This window comes from Arachis hypogaea, chromosome 11 (assembly GCF_003086295.3).
Source record: "Arachis hypogaea cultivar Tifrunner chromosome 11, arahy.Tifrunner.gnm2.J5K5, whole genome shotgun sequence".
Classification (NCBI taxonomy): Eukaryota; Viridiplantae; Streptophyta; class Magnoliopsida; order Fabales; family Fabaceae; genus Arachis; species Arachis hypogaea.
The window spans coordinates 59,236,941-59,260,358 of NC_092046.1; the positions used below are offsets into that span (position 1 = coordinate 59,236,941).

General features: G+C 40.7%; 1 non-coding gene across 1 annotated transcript; it reads left to right on the forward strand.

The window, feature by feature from the left end:
- Positions 1-1,219: 1,219 nt before the first annotated feature.
- LOC112726114 (small nucleolar RNA R71) lies at positions 1,220-1,327 on the forward strand. Its single transcript, XR_003165180.1, has one exon. It is a non-coding gene; the product is annotated as a small nucleolar RNA R71 (small nucleolar RNA).
- Positions 1,328-23,418: the final 22,091 nt, after the last annotated feature.

A 23,418-nucleotide genomic window follows, 5' to 3' on the forward strand; every position in this document is an offset into this window, starting at 1 on the left:
TTTACCAAGACATCCTCTACGAGTCCATAAGCCTGTTTCTTTGAATTGTCTGCCATCTCTAGTGAGATTCTTGTAGCATGTACGTCAAGGATACCTAGCTTCTCCATCACAGAGAGTGGCATGAGGTTTATACTTGACCCCAGGTCACACAGAGCCTTCTCAAAGGTCATGGTGCCTATGGTACAAGGTATTGAGAACTTTCTAGGATCCTGTCTCTTCTGATGTAATCTCTGCCTAGTCAAGTCATCCAGTTCTTTGGTCAGCAAAGGGGGTTCATCCTCCAATGTCTCATTACCAAATAACTTGGCATTTAGCTTCATTATTGCTCCAAGGTACTTAGCAACTTGCTCTTTCGTAACATCTTCATCCTCTTCAGAGGAAGAATACTCATCAGAGCTCATGAATAGCAGAAGTAAATTCAATGGAATTTCTATGGTCTCTGTATGAGCCTCAGATTCCTATGGTTCCTCATTAGGGAACTCCTTGGAGGCCAGTGGATGTCCATTGAGGTCTTTCTCAGTGGAAATCACTGCCTTTCCCTCCTCTATCCATTCGGCCATGTGGGACGTGTTTATAGCCTTGCATTCTCTCTTTGGGTTTTCTTCTGTATTGCTTGGGAGAGTACTAGGAGGAGTTTCAGTAATTCTCTTACTCAGCTGACCCACTTATGCCACCAAACTTCTAATGGAGGACCTTGTTTCCGTCATGAAACTTTGAGTGGTTTTAATTCGATCAGAGACTATGGTTGCTAAGTCAGAGTGGCTCTGCTTAGAATTCTCTGTCTATTGGTGAGAAGATGATGGAAAAGGCTTGCTATTGCTAAACCTATTTCTTCCACCATTACTATTGTTGAAGCCTTGTTGGGGCCTCTGTTGGTCCTTCCATGAGAGATTTGGATGATTTCTCCATGAAGGATATAGGTGTTTCCAGACAAACTCTGAGAAATCATATTGACTTGCTGAGTCAATATTTTGTTCTGAGCCAATATGGCATTCAGAGTATAAATCTCAAGAACTTCTTTCTTCTGATTTGTCCCATTATTCACATGATTCCTTTCAGAAGTGTACATGAATTAGTTATTTGCAACCATTTCAATGAGTTCCTGAGCTTCTGTAGGCGTCTTCTTCAGATGAAGTGATCCTCCAGCAGAGCTGTCCAATGACATCTTGGACAGTTCAGACAGACCATCATAGAAGATACCTATGATGCTCCATTCTGAAAGCATGTCAAAAGGACACCTTCTGATCAATTACTTGTATCTTTCCCAAGCTTCATAGAGGGATTCACCTTCCTTTTGTCTGAAAGTATGGACTTCCACTCTAAGCTTACTCAATTTTTGAGGTGGAAAGAATTTGGCCAGAAAAGCACTGACCAGCTTTTCCCAAGAGTTCAGGCCTTCCTTAGGTTGTGAATCCAACCATATTCTAGCTCTGTCTCTTACAGCAAAGGGAAAAAGCATAAGCCTGTAGACCTTGGGATCAACCCCATTAGTCTTGACAGTGTCACAGATTTACAAGAATTCAGCTAAGAACTAATGAGGATCTTCCAATGGAAGTCCATGAAACTTGCAATTATGTTGCATTAGAGAAACTAATTGAGGCTTAAGCTCAAAGTTGTTTGCTCCAATGGCAGGAATAGAGATGCTTCTCCCATAGAAGTCGGGAGTAGGTGTAGTAAAGTTACCAAGCACCTTCCTTGCATTGTTGGCATTGTTGTTGTTTTCGGCTACCATGGCTTCTTCTTGTTTGAAAATATCTGTTAGGTCATCTAAAGAGATTTGTGCTTTATCTTCTCTTAGCTTTCTCTTCAAGGTCCTTTCAGGTTCAGGATCAGCTTCAACAAGAATGCCTTTGTCTTTGCTCCTGCTCATATGAAAGAGAGAGGAAGAAAGTATGGAATCCTCTATGTCACAGTATAGATATTCCTTGAGATGTCAGAGGAAAAGAAGAATAGAAGGAGGAGGAAGAGTGATGCCAGGGCATTTTGGCCAGTTTCACTGACCTTTTCTTTATTGTTTTAGGGTAGTTTCATGCATTTTCTTAGGAAATAAGCAAGTTTTGGGTAGAATTTCACTTACATCTTGATTTAAGCATACATTGTGCACTTTACATGATTTCATAAGAATTTTGTATGAATTAGATGACAAATTGGATGATGCATGTCTTATGATGCGGATTAGAACTTTGATGCACTTTATTGCTTGATTTCAGGACAAAGGAAGCAAGAAAGAGCCACGTTAGCAGCCACGTTAGTCTAACTAACGTGACCACCAACGTGGAATGGGAGCTAGCTTGCAACGTTAATGAGAAAAGTAATCACCAATAACACCCTCGAAGCCATCATAGCCCACGTTAAGAGTCACGTTAACTAAGTTAACGTGAACTCTAACGTGGAAGAAAGAAAATGGAGCTAACGTTAGTGACACTCACCTTTGTCACTAACGTTGGACCAAGCTCTAAGTGGCCACGTTAGCTTCCACGTTAACTTAGTTAACGTGGACTCTAACGTTGGGAAGCAAAAGAGTGGCCAACGTTAGTGACACTCACCATTGTCACTAACGTTGGGCTAAGCCACCTTGAGCTACGTTAACTCCTACGTTAACTTAGTTAACGTGGAAGCTAACGTAGAGAAAGCAAACAATCGCCAACGTTAGTGACACTCACCTTTGTCACTAATGTTGGAATGAGACACAATGAGCCACCATGAGCTACATTAACTCCCACATTAACTTAGTTAACATGGAAAGCTAACGTTGAGGATAGGATGATGAGCCAACATTAGTGACACTCACCTTTGTCACTAACGTTGGAGATGGCTATCATTACCACGTTAGAAGCCACGTTAACTTAGTTAACGTGGGAAGAAGGGGCACCTTGGAACGTTAGTGAAAAAGGTAAGTGTCACTAACGTTCTGGAAAGATTGGCAAGCCTACGTTAAGAGCCACGTTAACTAAGTTAACGTGGACTCTAACGTAAGGGGAAGGGAGGACTCTCAACGTTATTGGAAAAGGTGAGCCCCAATAACGTGTGCGAAGGACCAAGAGGCAACGTTAGTGGTCACGTTGGTGCCACTAACGTTGAAGTTAACGTGGATCATCCCTGGGTGAGGAACGTTAGTGAAAAATGTGATTGCTACTAACGTTCTCGAACCCATACTCTCAATTAATGTTAACGCCACAAACATCCTGAGCTAAACACCCTGCCTACTTCACACTTTCTCTCTGCAAGTAAAGCTAAGCCCACTGAAGAGTATAACTGCTTCAAACTCAAGATCCAAAGGCCCATATCCAAGACTTGAAGAACCAACTAGAAGATCAGAAGAGTAGTATATATAGGGGTAGTTTTGAATTAGAAAGGAGCTTTTTGGGGGATTGAAAATTAGGAACTACTCTCTGTATAATTTACTTTCTCTGCACTTCTAGTTCGAGTTTTCATGATGTATTCTCCATCTTTGTTTTCCATTTCCAGAGCTATGAACAACTAAACCCCTTTCATTGGGTTAGGGAGCTCTGTTGTAATTTGATGGATCAATACTAATTTTCATTACTCTTCTTCTATCTTTTCTCTTGATTTTACTAGAAAGCTTTCAATCTTCATCTAATTGGGTAGTTATCTTGGAAAAGAAGATATTCATACTTGGATCTCTTCTGAACCTTGGAAGAGGAATGAAGGGATCTTGCTAGAAATGCTTTGTCATGTTGGACCAAATTGGGTTTGGTTGGGTATGGTGACTATAATCCTACCAACACTTGATTTGGGAATGCATGTTGTATAATCAGTGACCATACTTCATCTCTTCTCATGAGCAATTGACCAAGGAATTAGCTGTTGATCAAGATTTGAGAGATTGAATTACCAAGGAATTGGAATTCGATCACTTAAGATTGCCAAGGAGATCAATGAATGCATTGATTGAGGAAGAGATGAAAATGAACTTGATCCGGAGAATGCAACATCTCCTAAGCCCAATGAATCCCCATTTCTGATCTTACCCATTCTCTTTAATTTCTGCAATTTACTTTCATGAGCATTATCCCCATTCTCATTTACAATTCTACAATTTACTTTCCGTCATTTACTTCTAGCTCTTTACTTCCAGCATTTACATTTTCTGCTATTTACTTTCCCGCCATTTAATTTCCTGCAACTCTCAAACCAAATTATGCTTCGCTCAACTAGAACATTCCTCTAATTAAAGTTGCTTGACCAATCAATCCCTGTGGGATTCGACCTCACTCTATTGTGAGTTTTTACTTGACGATAATTCGGTATACTTGCCGAAGGAAAATTGTTGAGAGACAAGTTTCCGTACTATCAAGTTTATGGCGCCGTTGCCGGGGATTGATTTTGTATCAACAATGACTAAATTGGAGGATAACTAGATTGAGCATTTTTCTTTTGTTTGATTTAAATTTCTGTTTGAGTTAATTACTTTCAGTTTTAGTTATTTTCCTCCCTTCCCCCTACTTCTTTTTCTTAGTTATTTACGATTCAGTTCACTAACCCACTAACTGTTTGATATATTGCATCACTCACACTAACAGCAATTTTAACAAGAGTACTTTCTGCATCTATTTCCTTGCTTGTGCCTTATTGGTTGTATGACAGGGAGAAGAAGCAGGGCTTCAACTTCCTTTGATTCTGAACCTGAGAGGACCTTCCTTAGATTAAGGAGGGAAGCAAAAGGAAAGAGAGTAGTTGGTGCTGAGGAAGAGGAGCAGTACTTTGAACCAGACATGGATGAAAACATGGAGAACCATCATGAAGAAGAGGCTCACAACCATGGCAGAGAAGGTCCAGTGCATCAGGCTGGACAAGAGAGAAGAGTTCTTGGTTCTTACATCAACCCAAACCTAGGAAACTGTGGAAGTAGCATCCAAAGGCCAACCATACATGCCAACAACTTTGAACTAAAGCCACAACTCATCACCCTTGTTCAGAACAATTGTTCATTCAGAGGAAGTGTCCAAGAAGACCCAAATCAACATCTAACCACCTTCCTGAGGATATGTGATACTGTGAAGTCTAATGGTGTTCATCCTGACACCTATAGACTACTTCTGTTCCCTTTCTCACTTAAGGACAAGGCATCTAAATGGCTGGAATCCTTCCCAAAGGAGAGTTTAGCAACCTAGAAAGATGTGGTGAACAAATTCTTGGCAAGATTCTATCTTCTTCAACGGATCAACAGGCTGAGAGCTGAGGTGCAAACATTCAGGCAGCAGGATGGTGAGACTCTATATGAAGCATAGGAAAGGTTTAAGGACCTGACAAGAAGGTATCCACCAAATATGTTCAATGAATGGGTGCAACTACACATTTTCTATGAAGGCCTCTCTTATGAATCAAAGAAGGCAGTAGACCATTCATCCACTAGAGGGGTGATGGAGCTAAACAATGTGGATGCACTGCTGGCCCAAAACAAGCTTATTACCAAGCAGCTGGCTGACCTCACCAAGAAGATGGAGAGGAACCAAGTGGCAGCAATCACCACCTCATCAGCAACCCAAGAGGGAGTGAATGCTGAGGCAGAGGAGGAGCAAGAACAAGCCAACTACATTGGAAACTCACCCAGGCAGACCCATGATCCTTACTCCAAAACATACAACCCTGGTTGGAGGAATCACCCAAACTTTGGGTGGGGAAATCAACAAGATCAAAGCCAAGATCAGAGACGTCACAACCCCAACAACCATGCAGCTCACCAACATTCCACACAGAGATCATATCAGCACCACCCTAATAACACCTCTCCACATCCATACCAAAACCAAAATGATCCAACTCACCCATCCACTCTCAACTCACCATCATCTGAAGAAAGACTCTCCAAAATTGAGATTCTGCTTGAAGGCATATGCAAAGAGATTCAAGATAATAAGGTATTCAAAGAGGAGGTGCGAGCTAGTATCAAGAACCAAGGGGACACCATCAAGAGGCTTGAATTTCAAGTGGGATACTTATCTGAAAAGATTCTCAAACCTACTAATAGCTTCCCAAGTGACACAGAGAAAAATCCGAGAGGAGAAGCAAAGAAAGTCAGATGGGAAGATTGCAAGATGGTTACTATAAGTAATAAGGAGACTGAGAAAAAGCAAAACAAGCCATTAGAACAACTTGGAGAGACATCAGTAGAGAAACAGGAAAAGGATCACCAAGAACCCAAAATTTCACAAAAAGAGCTGACACAGAAGGAGCTGCTGAAACTCTATGCACCGTTTCCCCAATTACTCAATGGTGCTGTAGAGAAGAGAATATACTCAAGGTTTCTTGACATGTTTGCATCCCTCCATGTAAACATACCATTCATCAAGGCCCTCCAACAAATGCCCTCATATATTAAGTATATGAAGGAGCTGCTGACCAGGAAAAGCTCACTCAAGGGAGGACAAACAATAATGATGAATAAGGAGTGCAGTGCTCTCATTCAACCAGAGTTGCCTATGAAAAGGAAGGACCCAGGGAGTTTTCACATCCCCTGTGCCATAGGAGAAACAATGTTTGATAAAGCACTCTGTGATTTGGGAGCAAGCATCAACTTAATGCCTTTATCCCTTATGAAAAGGTTGCAGATCAATGAGATAATGCCCACAGATGTAGTCATCAGGCTGGCTGACAAAACTCAAAAACAAGCAGTAGGAGTGGTTGAAAATGTGCTGGTGAAGGTTGGAAAATATTTTCTTCCCACAGACTTTGTCATATTGGACATGGAAGAAAGTCACACTCACCCAATCATATTGGGAAGACCATTCTTAGCTACAGCCAGAGCACTCATAGATGTGGAGCGAGGGGAGCTAATTTTGAGGATCCATGATGAACAACTCAGCTTCAATGTCTTCAAACTCCCACAAGAAATAGATCAAGAGAACAAAGAACCAAACAAAGATCATAATGAGATACTGAGGGAGGAAGCAAGCACCAAAGCACAACCAACATCCCTGGGAAACCACTTGGTTGAAGAACAAGGCAATCAGCAGCCGTCACAGTTCAAGGAAAATAAGGAGGAACCTAAACCACCAGAGTCATATGAGACCAGCAACAAAATTTCCTTAGAAGAGGAGGTCACAAAGAGCAAGGCAACATCAAAAGGGACAAAGAAGAAGACACCAAGGAGGTGGAGGAACAAGAAGATCCCTACAGAGGACTTCTCTCCAGGAGATAAAGTGATCTCAGCTTACTTCCCAGATATTCCACCTCATCTCCCCACTATCCCATCTCAGTTACCTAAGGTCTTCACCATCAACAGAGTTCTTTCCTTAGAACATGTGGAGATCCTTGATGAAGCCAATGGATATAGGTCTACTGCAAGAGGGGAAGATCTGAAGCATTACCAACCACCATGACAAAGGCAAAACGTCAAGCTAGTGACGCTAAAGAAGCGCTTCATGGGAGGCAACCCATGTTTTATATGATTTTAAAAGTAGTTAATAATGTAAGGTTCAGGGATTTCAAATCAACTTGACATGGACTTGAATGAATCCTTGTGTGCAACATATAGTGAAGAACAAGTTTGGTGTTCAAGGAACACTAAGAGAACATCAATGTAACCCATATTGTGTCACTCTTAGGGGCCTTGAACAAATATTTTACACCACACGGCACCAAACTAAGTTTGGTGTTGCCAATGTTGCACACATGGATGTTGAGTTAGTCAGTTGGTTTGCTCTAATGAATGGCACTTAGTTAGTTAAAACTAAAACTTTAAAAAGTAGTTATTCTTTTAATTTTGCCGCCACTTTCCACACATATTTTTTTAATTACAATTCTTTTATTTTGAAGGATGAGTTAGCACGACAAGAAAGAGTAAGGGTGGAGAAGAGTCATGAATCGGTAAAGAAGGTACTTGAAGACTGGAAAAGAGCCAGACTAGCACGGATGCAAGGAAGCACAAGTAGACACAAAGAGGACAAGCAAGAGGGAGAGCATGGGCAATCCCATGAGTAAAAGGTGGTGGAGTTCCCTATCTGTTCCATCTTTTTCAAACTTTAAATAAGGAAAATCATGTATGAAATAGAACATGTTCCATGGTAGTTTAGAAATTTTCAATTCTGTCTTTAAGTTTTTCATTGCCTAGGTCTATGATTACTAGTCAAGTTGCCTGTTTTCAATTCCATCCTGCTTATTGTGTTGCTTGTCTCCTTTTGAATCAAATAAAAAGAGAATGTGTGTTATCAAAGACCAGAGTGGAGTTCATATTGTGGAGTAAGTTCCTTAGTGTGTGATGTGGTCATAAGTTAGCTAAGTTGGTTCACCAACAAGGGTGGGAAGACAACTATCTGTCCTGAATCTTATGCTTGAAACACACTTAATGAGACTAGCTAAATAACAAGATCCTAATAAGAAAAAGGGGAAAAGAACAATAAGAGTTGAAAAAGAAAGAAAATTTAATAAAGAATAAGGCTAGGCACCAAGGGTTTGAACTTGAGAGATGTGTCTGTGGTGCTCCTGTACCAAGGATCTGCTTGGATGAATAAGTTCGTAGGAGTGCTTCATCACTTGGTAACTTGGGTTAACTAACCCGGGATTATCAGCTGAAAGTCCACTATCAAGAGCAACCTTGCTACAGAACATTTAGTAACCTAAAGAGGTGCTGGACACCAAGGTCTCAAAAAAGAAAATAAACAAACCATGTGCCTGTGGTGTGTATGTATGGGGGAAAGAGACTTGATGGAGTAAGTCCTTAGGGGTGTCTTAATACCTAGCACCTTGAACCAACTGGTTCGGGAGTGCTGGCTGAAAGCTTATCTTAAAGAGTTGCCCCCTCACAGAGCACTTAGCCTAAGAACACAAATAAGCCGTGAAAACAATAAAAGGATCAATGAATAAGAGTCTCATAGGGTGCAATTAAGTGAGTATTCCAGGACATGATAAAGGTCTGAAAGCTAGTGAAGGAATGAACCTAAGTTGCTATGCATGAAACCACCATAAAACCAAGGACATGACTTCCACAATAATGACTCATTTCTCTTGGCATTTCATTCATCATTCTCTTGTTCCAGTACTTGCTTAGGGACAAGCAAGCTTTAAATTTGGTATTGTGATGCCAGGGCATTTTGGCCAGTTTCAATGACCTTTTCTTTACTGTTTTAGGGTAGTTTCATGCATTTTCTTAGGAAATAAGCAAGTTTTGGGTAGAATTTCACTTACATCTTGATTTAAGCATACATTGTGCACTTTACATGATTTCATGAGAATTTTGCATGAATTAGATGACAAATTGGATGATGCATGTCTCATGATGTAGATTAGAACTTTGATGCACTTTATTGCTTGATTTCAGGACAAAGGAAGCAAGAAAGAGCCACGTTAGCAGCCATGTTAGTCTAACTAACGTGACCACCAACGTGGAATGGGAGCTAGCTTGCAACGTTAATGAGAAAAGTAATTGCCAATAACGCCCTCGAAGCCATCATAGCCCATGTTAAGAGTCACGTTAACTAAGTTAACGTGAACTCTAACGTGGAAGAAAGAAAATGGAGCCAACGTTAGTGACACTCACCTTTGTCACTAACGTTGGACCAAGCTCTAAGTGGCCATGTTAGCTTCCACGTTAACTTAGTTAACGTGGACTCTAACGTTGGGAAGCAAAAGAGTGGCCAACGTTAGTGACACTCACCATTGTCACTAACGTTGGGCTAAGCCACCTTGAGCTACGTTAACTCCCACGTTAACTTAGTTAATGTGGAAGCTAACGTAGAGAAAGCAAACAATCGCCAACGTTAGTGACACTCACCTTTGTCACTAACGTTGGAATGAGCCACAATGAGCCACCAGGAGCCACGTTAACTCCCACGTTAACTTAATTAACGTGGAAAGCTAACGTTGAGGATAGGATGATGAGCCAACGTTAGTGACACTCACCTTTGTCACTAACGCTGGAGATGGCTATCATTACCACGTTAGAAGCCACGTTAACTTAGTTAACGTGGACTCTAACGTGGGAAGAAGGGGCACCTTGGAACGTTAGTGACAAAGGTAAGTGTCACTAATGTTCTCGAAGGATTGGCAAGCCTACGTTAAGAGCCACGTTAACTAAGTTAATGTGGACTCTAACGTAAGGGGAAGGGAGGACTCTCAACGTTATTGGAAAAGGTGAGCCCCAATAACGTGTGCAAAGGACCAAGAGGCAACGTTAGTGGTCACGTTGGTGCCACTAACGTTGAAGTTAACGTGGATCATCCCTGGGTGAGGAACGTTAGTGAAAAAGGTGATTGCCACTAACGTTCTCGAACCCACACTCTCACTTAACGTTAACGCCACTAACGTCCTGAGCTAAACACCCTGCCTACTTCACACTTTCTCTCTACAAGTAAAGCTAAGCCCACTGAAGAGTATAACTGCTTGAAACTCAAGATCTAGAGGCCCATATCCAAGACTTGAAGAACCAAATAGAAGACCAGAAGAGTAGTATATATAGGGGTAGTTTTTAATTAGAAAGGAGCTTTTTGGGGGATTGAAAATTAGGAACTACTCTCTGTATATTTTACTTTCTCTGCACTTCTAGTTCGAGTTTTCATGATGTATTCTCCATCTTTGTTTTCCATTTCCAGAGCTATGAACATTTAAACCCCTTTCATTGGGTTAGGGAGCTCTGTTGTAATTTGATGGATCAATACTAATTTTCATTACTCTTCTTCTATCTTTTTTCATGATTTTACTAGAAAGCTTTCAATCTTCATCCAATTGGGTAGTTATCTTGGAAAAGAAGATATTCATACTTGGATCTCTTCTGAACCTTGGAAGAGGAATGAAGAGATCATGCTAGAAATGCTTTCTCATGTTGGACTAAATTGGGTTTGGTTGGGTATGGTGACTATAATCCTACCAACACTTGATTTGGGAATGCATGTGGTATAATTAGTGACCATACTTCATCTCTTCTCATGAGCAATTGACCAAGGAATTGGCTGTTGATCAATATTTGAGAGATTGAATTACCAAGGAATTGGAATTCGATCACTTAAGATTGCCAAGGAGATCAATGAATGCATTGATTGAGGAAGAGATGAAAATGAACTTGATCCGGAGAATGCAACATCTCCTAAGCCCAATAAATCCCCATTTCTGATCTTACCTATTCTCTTTAATTTCTGCAATTTACTTTCATGAGCATTATCCCCATTTCCATTTACAATTCTGTAATTTACTTTCCGTCATTTACTTCCAGCTCTTTACTTCCAGCATTTACATTTTCTGCTATTTACTTTCCCGCCATTTAATTTCCTGCAACTCTCAAACCAAATTCTGCTTCGCTCAACTAGAACATTCCTCTAATTAAAGTTGTTTGACCAATCAATCTCTGTGGGATTCGACCTCACTCTATTGTGAGTTTTTTCTTGACGACAATTCGGTATACTTGCCGAAGGAAAATTGTTGAGAGACAAGTTTCCGTGCTACCATAGAGAAGGGAGAATTCGAACTTATAGAGAGAGGGAGTCCGAATTGCACATTGAGGACGAATGTCAGTCCCTTAAATAGAAAAATGTGAGAAGGGGGAAAAGAATTTTCGAAATTAAATTTATAAAGGTTTTGAAATAATTAAAAGAAATTTTGAAAATTTGGTTGATGATTTTCGAAAATTAAAGTTGAGAAAGTAGTTAAGTGATTTTGAAAAAGATTTTGAAATTAGAAATAAAAAAGATATGATTGAAAATCATTTTTTTGAAAAGGATGTGGTTGAGAAGATATGATTGAGAAAATATGGTCTTAAAAAGATATGATTGATAAACAATTAAAAAGATTTGATTTTTAAAATTAATGTCTTGGCTAACAAGAAATTTAAAAGATATGATTCTAAAATTCAATTATTGAACCTTTCTTAACAAGGAAGAAATTTTTGAATCAAATCACTAATTGTAACAACTTCGCACAACTAACCAATAAGTGCACTGGGTCGTCCAAGTAATAAACCTTACGTGAGTAAGGGTCGATCCCACGGAGATTGTTGGCTTGAAGCAAGCTATGGTCATCTTGTAAATCTCAGTCAGGCAGATTCAAATGGTTATGAAGTTTAAGATAATTAAAATAAAATATAAAATAAGATAGAGATACTTATGTAATTCATTGGTGGGAATTTCAGATAAGCGCTTGGAGATGCTTTGTTCCTTCTGAATCTCTGTTTTCCTACTACCTTCATTCAATCATTCATACTCCTTTCCATGGCAAGCTGTATGTTGGGTCTCACTGATATCAACGGCTACCTCCCATCCTCTCAGTGAAAATGGTCCAAATGCGCTGTCACTGCATGGCTAATCAGCTGTTGGTTCTCGATCATGTTGGAATAGGATCCATTGATCCTTTTGCGTCTGTCACTATGCCCAACACTCGCGAGTTTGAAGCTCGTCATAGTCATCCCTTCCCAGATCCTACTCGGAATACCACAGACAAGGTTTAGACTTTTCGGATCTCAGAAATGGCCGCCAATAATTCTAGCCTATACCACGAAGGTTCTAATCTTAGATTAGAAACCCAAGAGATATACATTCAAGCTTGTTTGCATGTAGAACGGAAGTGGTTGTCAGGCACGCGTTCATAGGTGAGAATAGTGATGAGTGTCACATAATCATCACATTCATCATGTTCTTGAGTGCGAATGAATATCTTGGAGAAGAAATAGGCTTGGGTTGAATAGAAAAACAATAGTACTTTGCATTAATTCATGAGGAATAGCAGAGCTCCACACCTTAATCTATGGTGCGTAGAAACTCCACCGTTGAAAATACATAAGAATGAGGTCTAGGCATGGCCGTGAGGCCAGCCCCTATAAAGGGCTAACATAGCATAAGACTAATCAAAGATTCCAAGATTTCTAAGATGAAAATACAATAGCAAAAGGTCCTATTTATAGAGAACTAGTAACCTAGGGTTTACAGAAATGAGTAAATGATGCAGAAATTCACTTCCGGGTCCACTTGGTGTGTGCTTGGGTTGAGCATTGAAGCTTTCACATTTAGAAACATTTCTTGGAGTTAAACGCCAGCTTTGGTGTCAGTTTGGGCGTTTAACTCCAGCTTGTATGCCAGTTCTAGCGTTTTGATGCCAGAATTTTTAAGCTGAATTGGAACGCCGGTTTGGGCCATCAAATCTCGGGCAAAGTATGGACTATTATATATTTCTGGAAAGCCCAGGATGTCTACTTTTCAACGCATATGAGGGCGCGCCGATTGGGCTTTTGTAGTGCTAGAAAATACACTTCGAGTGTAGAGAAGTCAGAATCCAACAGCATCTGCAGTCTTTTTTCAGCCTCTGAATCAGATTTTTGCTCAGGTCCCTCAATTTCAGCCAGAAAATACCTGAAATCACAGAAAAACACACAAACTCATAGTAAAGTACAAAAATGTGATTTTTAAATAAAAACTAATGAAAATATAATAAAAATTAACTAAATCATACTAAAAACTATGTAAAAGCAATGCCAAAAAGCGTATAAATTATCCGCTCATCATGCGTACGCACAGAAGTTGTGCATGGGCACACTTGCTAATTTTTATTATGTGCGTTGGCACAGACCTGTGCATACGCACAGGTGCTGATTTTGACCCTTGTGCGTGGCCACAGAAGGTGTGCGTAGGCACAGGCTAAAATATTTTTCTCCTTTGTTTTCTTCATCTTTTCTCCCTTTTTGCATGCTTTCTTCCACTTATACCAAACTATTCTTGCCTCTAGGACCAGAAATCACTCAACAAACATATCACAGTATTGAATGGAATAAAAGTGTGATTAAATTGCTCAATTTAAGCAGAAAAACGCATGTTTTCACATTTAGGTTCAATTTAGGGATAAAACACAAAAGTATGCTATTTTGGTGAATAAGTGTGAGTTTATGTGATGAAATCCATTCAAATCAATTCAAAATATCTTATCAAATATAGACTCATCAGTCACTCCTTTGTCTTTGTTGTTCTTCCCTCAAAGCCCTTTGATCTTCTCTAATTTCATTGAGGATGGTGGAATGTTCTTAATGCTCCATCCGCAACTGATTCATGTTAGAGCTCAATTCTCCCATGGAAGTATGCCATTGATCCCAATAGCTTTGAGGAGCAAAATACATCCCTTGAGGCATCTCAGGGATCTCATGCTGAGGCGGCTGCACATGCTCATGTGCATGCTCTCTAGTTTGCTCCATCCTTTTCTTAGTGATAGGCTTGTCCTCCTCAATAGAGATATCTCCCTCTATGACAATTCCACCTAAATTGCATAGATAATAGATGAGGTGTGAGAATGCCAACCTTGCTTTGGTGGAAGGCTTCTCAGCTATCTTGTACAATTCTTGAGGGATCACCTCATGTACTTCCACCTCACTTTCAATCATAATGCAATGGATCATGATGGCTCTTTCAAGGGTCACTTTTGATCGGTTACTAGTGGGGACGATAGAGCGTTGAATGAATTCCAACCATCCTCTAGCTACGTGCTTGAGGTCAAGCATTCTTAGTTAATTGGGCTTGCCTTGGGAATCCCTTTTCCACTTTGCTCCTTCCACACAGATGTCTGGCAGCACTTGATCCAGTCTCTAATCAAAGTTGACTCTTCTAGTGTAAGGATGTGGGTCTCCTTACACCAAGGGCAAGTTGAACGCCAACCTCACACTTTCCGGGCTAAAATATAAGATTCTTCCTCGGACCATGGTGCTCCAATTCTTGGGATTTGGGTTCACAGTAATGTCATGGTTTTTCGTGACCCAAGCATTAGCATAGAACTCTTGCATCATTAAGATCCCAACCTATTGGATGGGATTAGTTAGGACTTCCCAACCTCTTCTCCGGATGTCTCTTCAGATTTTTGGATACTCATTTTTCTTGAGTTTAAAGGGACCCCAGGGATCACCTTCTTCTCTTCCACTACTTCATAGAAGTGGTCTTGGTGGGCTTTGGTGATGAATCTCTCCATCCCCCAAGATTCGGAGCTGACGGCTACTGCCTTTCCTTTCCTCTTTCTAGAGGATTCTCCAACCTTGGGTGCCATAAGTGGTAATGGAAATAAAAAAGCAACGCTTTTCCCACACCAAACTTAAAATCTTTGCTCGTCCTCGAGCAAAAATAAAGAAAAGAGAAGAATGGAGTAGAAGAAGAAGAAAATAGGAGGAGATGGGGAGAGAAGGAAATTTTGCCAAAGGAGGTTTTGATGTGTATGAGAGGTGTGTATATGAAGGGTTAGAAGGAGGCATATTTATATAAGTGGGCTTGGGTAGGGTCGGTCATGGGTAGGGTAAATGGGAGGGAAATTTTATTTTGAAGTGGGTAGGGGTTGGTGGGAGTCATAATGGTTATGGGGAAGTGATATGCATGTGATTGGGCTAGCGTTTATAGGGAAGTGTGTATGAGGAAGTGTGAAAGAAAGAAGGAAGAAGTGTGGTAGGTAAAGATACTGTGAGACCCACTAGTCCTGAGAGGCTAGGAAATTTAGAATCCATGCCCTCTGCATTGGCGTTGAATGCCCAGGGTCTGCTCCCTGGCTGGCATTCAATGCCAGCAACACTCCATCCAGAGTGTTCTGTTTTCACTGCTGAACATTTCTGTCTCTGTTTTGACTACTACACATGATCATGAACCTAAAAAAATAACTTAAAGAAAAACAAAATGAAAGAAAATAGAAATAATTAATTAAGGTTGGGTTGCCTCCCAACAAGCGCTTCTTTAACATCATTAGCTTGATGGTTAGCTCCTTACGGAGGTGAGAATGGGCTCAGAATTTTGCCACTTACACTGAACTTTCTTCCTATCTTCTCATGAATGAGCTCCACATGCTCTAGAGACAGGATACAACTCAATGTATATGGTATGACTGGTTTCTTGGTGAAGATAACTCTCATTCCTGGTGAGAGGCCTTTAGTGGGGACTTTCTTGTCCCTCCAGCCTTTAGGCACTTTCTTCCTAGTACCTTTGTTCTTAGTGCTTGTTAATGGCTGCCCAACACCAAACTTAGAATTGATGTTTGGGGGTTTAGTACAGCTCTGCACTGAAAGAGATGGTTGGAACACTAAGTGTTGTACTATTGTCTCTTTCTTATCAGAGGGAGAATTGGGATTAGACATCTTGAACAAGATGTAGTCCTCTCCTAGTTGGAAAACCATTTCTCCCTTTGCCACATTAATCATGGCTTTTGAAGTGGCTAGGAAAGGTCTTCCGAGAATGATAGAGTCATCCTCATCCTTTCTAATATCCAAGACTATAAAATTTGCAGAGATGTAATGGTCTTCAACCTTTACCAAAACATCCTCTACTAAGCCATATGGCCTCTTCAATGACTTGTCTGCCATCTCTAGTGGGATATTTATAGCTTGTACCTCAAAGATTCTCATCTTCACCATTACAGAGAGTGGCATGAGGTTTATGCTTGACCCTAGGTCATACAGAGCCTTCTCAAAGGTCATGGTGCTTATGGTGCAAGGAATCAGAAAGCGTCCATGATCTGGAAGCTTCTGAGGTAGCTTCTACTGAACCAAAGCTTTGAGTCTTTAGAAAGCACTGGAGGTTCTTCCTCCAAAGGCTTTGTACCAAATAGCTTGGCATTCAGCTTCATGAGAGCTCTTATGTACCGAGCAACTTGCTCTTCCCTAGTGTCTTCATCCTCATTAGAGGATGAGTATTAATTAGAACTCATGCATTGCATAAGTGCATGAAAAGGAACCTCTATGGTCTCTATATGAGCCTTGGCGTCCTTTATTATTTGGATAAGGATTTCTTGAGTGTGTATTGAGCACTCAGAGGGTGTGCCTTTACTCACATTCAACGCTAGCTCTGATGGCTCTTTGGATGTTGAACACCCATGTTGTATACCCTTACTGGCGTTAAACGCCAGTTCCCTTACCCTTTTGGGCGTTGAATGCCCAACAGGGATGTCCTGGCTGGCATTCAACGCCAACTTTCCTGCCTGTTGGGGCGTTGAACGCCGAGTGAGGACTTCCTCACAGGAGTTCAGCGCTAGGCTCTTAGCCATTTTGGGCGTTGAACGCCCAGTGAGGTCTTCCTCACTGGCGTTCAATGCCTTCCCAATCTCTCTAGTTTCGGCCTCAGCCTTAGTGGTGATGGCCTTGCACTCTTCTCTTGGGTTCACTTTAGTGTTACTTGGAAGAGTGTCAGGAGGGCTCTCAGGGATCCTCTTGCTCAATTGACTAATTTGTACCTCCAAATTTCTGATGGAGGATCTTGTTTCAGCTATGAAACTATGAGTGGTCTTAGAGAGGCTGGAGACTAGAATGGCTAAGTCAGAAAGGCTCTGCTTATGAGTCTCCGAAATCCCTTGAGAAGATGGGAATGGTGGCCTGTTGTTGAACCTATTCTAGTTCCTTCCACCTTGATTCCATGAGAGGTTAGGATGATTCCTCCATGAAGGATTGTAGGTGTTTCCATAGGGTTCTCACATGTAATTCATCTCCTCCATGGTGTGTTAATCAGGATCATAGGCTTCTACTTCAGAAAAAGCTTCCTATGTGCTGCCAGCTGCAGCTTGCATTCCAGTCAAATGCTGAGAGATCATATTGACCTGCTGGGTCAAGATATTTTTCTGAGCCAATATGTCATTCAGAGTATCAACTTCAAGAACTCCTTTGTTCTGAAGTACCCCATTACTCACAGGATTTCTCTCAGAGATGTACATGAATTGGTTGTTTGCAACCATCTCAATGCGTTCTCTTGCTTCCGCAGGCGTTTTCTTCAAGTGAAGTGATCGACCTGCAGAGCTGTCCAATGATATTTTGGACATCTCAGACAGACCATCATAGAAAATTCCTATGATAGACCATTCTGAGAGCATGTCAGGAGGGCACCTCCTGATCAGTTGCTTGTATCTTTCCCGAGCTTCATAGAGGGATTCACCTTCTCTTTGTCTGATGATTTGAAGTTCCACTATGATTTTGTTCATCCTTTGAGGAGGAAAGAATTTAGCCAAGAAAGTATTGACTAGCTTTTTCCAAGAGTCTAGGCTCTCTTTTGGTTGAGAATCCAACAATATTTTAGCTCTATCTCTAACAGCAAAAGGAAAGAGCATAAGTTTGTAGACCTTAGTACCACTCCATTGGTCTTAACAGCGTCACAGATTTGCAAGAATTCAGCTAGGAACTGATGTGGATCTTCTAGTGGAAGTCCATGGAACTTGCAATTCTGTTGCAGAAGAGAGACTAATTGAGGCTTAAGCTCAAAGTTGTTAGCTGATGCACGGAAAACTTGTCTCATAACAAATTTCCTTCGGCAAGTGTACCGAATTTGTTGTCAAGTAAAAACTCACAATAGAGTGAGGTCGAATCCCACAAGGATTGATTGAACAAACAACTTTAATTAGAGGAATGTTCTAGTTGAGCGAATCCAGGATTTGAGTTTAGAATTGCAGAAAATAAAATGGCGGGAAGGTAAATGACAGAAAAAGTAAATGCTAGAATTAAAGAACTGAAAGTAAATTACTGAAGTAAATTGCAGAATTGTAAATGGGAATGGGGGAATTGCTCATAAGAGTAAATAACAGAAATTAAAGAGAATGGGTAAGATCAGAAATGGGGAGTTCATTGGGCTTAGGAGATGTTGCATTCTCCGGATCAATTTTATTTTCATCTCTTCCTCAATCAATGCACTCATTGATCTCCTTGGCAATCTTAAGTGATTGAATTACAATTTCTTGTAATTCAATCTCTCAAATCTTGATCAATAGCCAATTCCTTGGTCAATTGCTCATGAGAAGAGATGAAGTATGGTCACTGATTATACCACATGCATTTTCCAAATCAAGTGTTGAGAGGATTATAGTCACATATCCATCCAAACCCAATTTGGTCCAGCATGAGAAAACATTTCTAGCTTGATCTCTTCATTCCTCTTTCAAGGTTCAGAAGAGATCCAAGTATGAATAGCTTCTTTTCCAAGACAACTACCCAATTAGATGAAGATCGAAAGCTTTCAAGTAAAATCAAGAGAAAAGATAGAAGAAGAATAATGAAAACTAGTATTGATCCATCAAATTACAACAGAGCTCCCTAACCCAATGAAAGGGGTTTAGTTGTTCATAGCTCTGGAAAATGAAAACAAAGATGGAGAATACATGATGAAAATTAGTAGTGCAGAGAAAGTAAAATACAGAGAGTAATCTATGCCCAGAGGCTCCCTATATTTTTCCAACTCTTTTCTTTAATTAATTCAAAGCTACTCCTATATATACTACTCTTTTACTCTTCTAGTTGGTTCTTCAAGTCTTGGGTCTGGGCCTTTGGATCTTGAGTTTGAAGCAGTTTTCTTCTTCATTGGGCTTGGCTTTACTTGCAGAGAGAAAGTGTGAAGTGGGCAGAGACTTTAGCACAGGACGTTAGTGGTGTTAACGTTCAGTGAAAATATGGGTTCGAGAACGTTAGTGACATTCAACTTTTTCACTAACGTTCCTTACCCAAGTAAGAGCCACGTTAACCTCAACGTTAGTGGCACAAATGTTGCCACTAACGTTGCCTCTTTGTCCTTCGCGGACGTTATTGAGACGCAACTTTCCCAATAACGTTGAGAAGCCTCCCCCTTCCCTACGTTAGAGTCCACGTTAACTTAGTTAACATGGCTCTTTTAACGTAGGCTTGCCAACCTTCGAGAATGTTAGTGACACTTAACATTGTCACTAACGTTCCAATGTGCCCCTTAGCTCCCACGTTAGAGTCCACGTTAACTAGGTTAACGTGGCTTCTAACGTGGCCATGCTAGCCATCTCCAGCGTTAGTGACAAAGTTGAGTGTCACTAACGTTGGCTCAAAATTCCCTTATCCACGTTAGCTTCCACGTTAACTAAGTTAACGTGGGAGTTAACGTGGCTCATGGTGGCATGTGTGGGCTCCTTCCAACGTTAGTGACAATGTTGGATGTCACTAACGTTGGCGTCACCTCCCTTATTCACGTTAACTTCCACGTTAACTAAGTTAACGTGGGAGTTAACGTGGCTCATTGGGGCTTGTATGGGTTTCTTCCAACGTTAGTGACAATGTTTAGTGTCACTAACGTTGTCGACCACCTTGTTTCCTCACGTTAGCTTCCACGTTAACTAGGTTAACGTGGGAGTTAACGTGGCCTAGTGTGACTTGGCCAACGTTAGTGATAATGTTGAATATCACTAACGTTGGCTACCCCCCTTTCTTCTTAACGTTAGAGGCCACGTTAACTAGGTTAACATGGTGACTAACGTGGCCGCTCATGAGCTTGGTCCAACGTTAGTGATAATGTTAAGTGTCACTAACGTTGGCTCCATTTCCTTTCTTCCACGTTAGAGTTCACGTTAACTTAGTTAACGTGACTCTTAACGTGCGCAATGATGGCTTCGAGAGTGTTATTGGCAATCACTTTTCTCATTAACTTTGCAAGTTTCTCCCATTCCACGTTAGTATTAACGTTAGTGTAACTAACGTAGCCACTAATGTGGTTCTTCTTTGCTTCCTTTGTCCTGAAATCAAGCAATAAAGTGCATCAAAGTTCTAGTCCAAATCATGGGAAATGCAACATCCAATTTGTCCTTAAATTCATGCAAAATCCTCATGAAATCATGTAAAGTTCCCAATGTATGCTTGAATCAAGATGTAAGTGAATATCTACCCAAAACTAGCTTATTTCCTAAGGAAATGCATGAATCTACCCTAAAAACAGTAAAGAAAAGGTCAGTAAAACTGGCCAAAATGCCCTGGCATCACAACACCAAACTTAAAGCTTGCTTGTCCCTAAGCAAGTACTGGAACAAGAGAATGATGAATGGAATGCCAAGAGAAATGAGTCATTCTTGTGGAAGTCATGTCCCTGGTTTTATGGTGGTTTCATGCATAGCAACTTAGGTTCATTCCTGGCTTTCAGACCTTTATCATGTCTTAGAATACTTACTGTGATTGCATCCCATGAAACTTTTATTTATGGATCCTTTTGTTGTTATTTCAGGGCTTATTTGTGTTCTCAGGCTAAGTGTTCTGTAAGGGGGCAACTCTTTAAAATAAGCTTTCAGTCAACATTCCCGAACTAGTTGGTTCAAGGTGCTAGGTGTTGAAGCACCCCTAAGGACTTACTTGCTCAAGTCTCTCCCCCATACATACACACCACAGGCATATAGTTTATTTATTTTCTTTTCTTGAGACCTTGGTGTCCAGCACCTCTTTGGGTTACTAAATGCTCTGTAGTGAGGGTTACTCTTGATAGTGGACTTTCAGCTGATAATCCCGAGTTAGTTAACCCAAGTTACCAAGTGATAAGGCACCCCTAAGAGCTTATTCATCTAAGTAGATCCCTCACACAGGAACACCACAGACACATGCCTCAAGATTAAAATCATTGGTGCCTAGCCTTATTGCTTACTCTTTTTCTTATCAGGATCTTCTTATTTAGCTAGTCTCATGGGGTGTGTCTCAAGCATAGTATTCATGACAGACAGTTGTCCTCCCACCTTATGGTTGAACCAACTTAGCTAACTTATGACTATACCATAAACTCATGAACTTATTCCATAGTATGAACTCTCCTCTGGTCTCTTAAAAACACTCATTCTCTTTTCATTTGATTTAAAGGGACAAACATACAAGTAGGCAAAGTAAGGATGCAATGACATAGAGACCAGCAAACATAGACCTTTTCAACAAAAACTTAAAAGATAGAATTTTAAAAAAATTTAAACTAACATGGAAGCAAGTTCTATTTCATACAAGATCTTCCTTATTTAAAGCATAGAAAAAGATGGACCAAAGAAGGAACTCCACCACCTTTTACTCTTGTGGATGCCCATGCTTTCCTCCTTGTTTGTCTTCTTTGTGTCCTCTTGCATTCCCCCTTGAGGCACGTGTGTAATACCCTCTTCATGAAGTGGCCGAACCTTTCTTCCTTTAATTGTCCAATCTATCTCCTTCAATGCTTCTTTCCTTTTCCCTATAAAAATAAAATAAGAAAAATCAATATCATAAAAAGTTTTTAAACTTTTCGGCTAGAATGATTAAGAGAAGAAAAGATTTTGTTTATTCATGAACTCCAACTAACTAACTAACTGTGTATCCTTATATGCACATTAGTGGCACCATGGGGTGACACCAAACTTAGTTTGGAGCACTGTGATGAAAAGTTCTGTTCAAAGCTCCAAGACTAGCATGCTCTCTGTTGTATTCATGCTTTCTTAGCACGCTTTGAACACCAAACTTGTTCTTCACTATATACTGCAATATAAGGACTTCACCAAGTTTGGGTTGGAATTCATGAATATTGACTTATTCACTAGTAAAAGTTAATAAAACATGGGTTGCCTCCCATGAAGCGCTTCTTTAGCGTCACTAGCTTGACGTTTCTCCTTCATCAGGGAGGTTGATAATGCTTCAAGTCCTCCCCTCTTGCCTTGGACTTATATCCATTGGTTGTATCAATGATCTCTACATGTTCCAAGGAGAGAACTCTGTTGATAGTGAAGACCTTAGGTAGCTGAGATGGTACAGTGGGAAGATTAGGGGGATATCTGGGAAGTAAGCTGAGATCACTTTATCTCCTGGAGAGAAGCCTTCCGTAGGGATCTTCTTGTTCCTCCACCCCCTTGGTACCTTCTTCTTTGTCCCTTTTGATGCTGCCTTGATCTTGGCGACTTCTTCTTCTAAGGGAATTTTGTTGTTGTCTTCACATGCCTCTGGTGGTTTAGGTTCCTCCAGCTTCTCCTTGAGCTGTGACAATTGCTGTTTGCCTTGTTCATCATTCAGTGGGGTTCTCAGATGTGTTGGTTATGCTTCAGTGCTTGTTTCCTCTGTCAGCATCTCATTATGGTCATTACTTGGTTCTTTGTTTTCTTGGTCTGCTTCTTGTGAGAGTTTGAAGACATTAAAGCTGAGTCGTTCATCATGGATCCTCAATATTAGCTCCCCTCGCTCCACATCTATGAGTGCTCTGGCTGTAGCTAGGAATGGTCTTCCCAATATGATTGGGTGAGTGTGACTTTCTTCCATGTCCAAGATGACAAAGTCTGTGGGAAGAAAGTATTTCCCCACCTTTAACAACACGTTTTCCACCACCCCTCTTGCTTGTTTTTGAGTTTTGTCAGCCAGCCTGATGACTACATCTGTGGGCAATATCTCATTGATTTGCAGCCTCTTCACCAGGGACAAGGGCATTAAGTTGATGCTTGCTCCCAAATCGTAGAGTGCTCTATCAAACATTGTTTCCCCTATGGCACAGGGGACATGAAAACTCCCTGGATCTTTTCTTTTCGTAGGCAACTGTGGTTGAATGAGGGCACTGCACTCCTTGTTCATCACTATAGTTTGGCCTCCCTTATGTGAGCTTTTCCTGGGAAGCAGCTCCTTCATATACTTGATGTATGCAGGCATTTGTTGGATAGTCTTGATGAACGGTATGTTCACATGCAAAGATGCAAACAAGTCAAGGAATCTTGAGTAAATTCTCTTCTCCATAGCACCATTGAGCAGTTGGGGAAAAGGTGCATAGAGTCTCAGCA